Consider the following 1855-nt stretch of genomic DNA (forward strand, 5'->3'; position numbering starts at 1 on the left):
TTCACTGTACTGATTGAGAATTCAAGTGAAAGGTATGGAAGACATGACGATTACTGTTTATTAATTATTGCTGTCCGCAATTGTCAAAAGTGGGTAGACAACCAATAAACAATTCTATGATATTGTTCTAAAGTATCAAGTGAGGGAAGAGAGAGTGGCTGAATACGTTTGAACTGTTTTGCTAATAGGTAGTTTGGGCATCTGTATTCTAACTAAAATACCATTTATTTTGGAGGTAATTTGAGTGTTTCCTTTTGCCGTGCTTGTTGAGGACAGGAGACTATTTTAATGACAACACCGAGCGACTTCAAGTTTAGTTTATCTAACCCTAAGTCGTTTCAAATTAGGTGAGCCCATCAATCCTAATATAATGAAGCAATCATAATTTCTTACTGTAAATACCCCAATACAAATAAATAAATCCTTAATACTCATAAGTTCACAAGGCACGCCTAAGTAGGCTTTCATCAAGCACACCGATTCTAAAGAAATAAAAGCTGATTACTGTACGAATGCATCAAGTATGCGTGTGCTTTGCCTGGTCGCGTGGTACTTCGCTGATAAATTGCCACAACCTAGTCATACGGTTTAGCTTAAGCGCGGAAAACCTGTAAGCTAGGGGAGCACAAGCTCCATTTTTGAATCAAGCCTTACTCCGCCATGGCAAGCTGTCCACTTTTTTTAAGAACAGTAGTGAAGTAAGGTTCATATAGAATATATTTATATTTACTATGAGCGTTGCTTCTTAATGTGAAGCAGAGTACAATCAAAAATGTTCTTCACAGTTTGACCTGGCACACAGGGCATGACATTGCATGGCAACAATACATTCAACATAATTGAGATGTAGGAGTGAATGCTGTCAGTACACAATACAAATAAGCCGAATATTAGTAATACTTACATGTAGGTAGTAATAAGAATATATACACATCTATGATAATTATTCATTTATTAGAAATGCCATTTCACCCTCACATGTGCCATCATAGACGTTTTCGAGAGACCATGACTTAGGAAACTTAGTAATTGTACTGACAGTTATGGGCAATTAGTGATGAAGTGCAAGTAAATATAAGTCGAAGCTAGCACTAGATTGGGGAAGGCTTGAAACAACCACACTGCGTGATTTTCAAGCATATTATGTTTGCCTGGTCGTTGCGAGGTTTTAGCTTATTGATGGGAGATTCCCTCCATGTGGATTCTCCGCGTAGAGGTTTTCCAGTTAAAACTCACCATCGCAAATATGTCAAGGGTGTCCAAACTGCAGAAATAGAACCTCGCGCCGGAAGGGAAGGTTCGCGTGTCTCATAGATCTACGGACAAGTCGTCGTTAGCGTAAGCCTATAGAGTCTTCTCGCAGTCACCGTTGCTTTTTCAGTTAGTTAGTATGCGCTCGTTCGAAGAAAATATTTGTTGGGCTCACTGTTGACTTCTTCCTTTTCTGTGGACCATGGCCTTGTACTAAGACTTACCAACTTTCTGCGGCACTTCTCCGTTTATAATGAAACTAGTTTGCCGCACGTATTATGTATATCCTACGCAGCTTCACTCTCTATAAAAATAAAGTCAGTAAGGGTACCACAGAAGCTCTTTACTGTGTTTCGTGTTTTGGCGTATCGCACGTGTAGATACCGCCTTGCGCGATCCGCGCTAGAATGTCTGACAGAATTGTACATAACGCTCTGATATTCTGTTAGGCTTGAATACGCGAACGCGAGCAAATGTATTTATCCTCGAAGAAACTCTGCTAACAGCGATAACGCTCTTATATTCGACTTCACTTGTATAAATGCAATGCGCGTTGTCGCAGATCATATTATTGATGGCCGACACACTGTTGGCTGCCATCAGC

Source organism: Rhipicephalus microplus, chromosome 3, assembly GCF_043290135.1.
Source record: "Rhipicephalus microplus isolate Deutch F79 chromosome 3, USDA_Rmic, whole genome shotgun sequence".
NCBI lineage: Eukaryota > Metazoa > Arthropoda > Arachnida > Ixodida > Ixodidae > Rhipicephalus > Rhipicephalus microplus.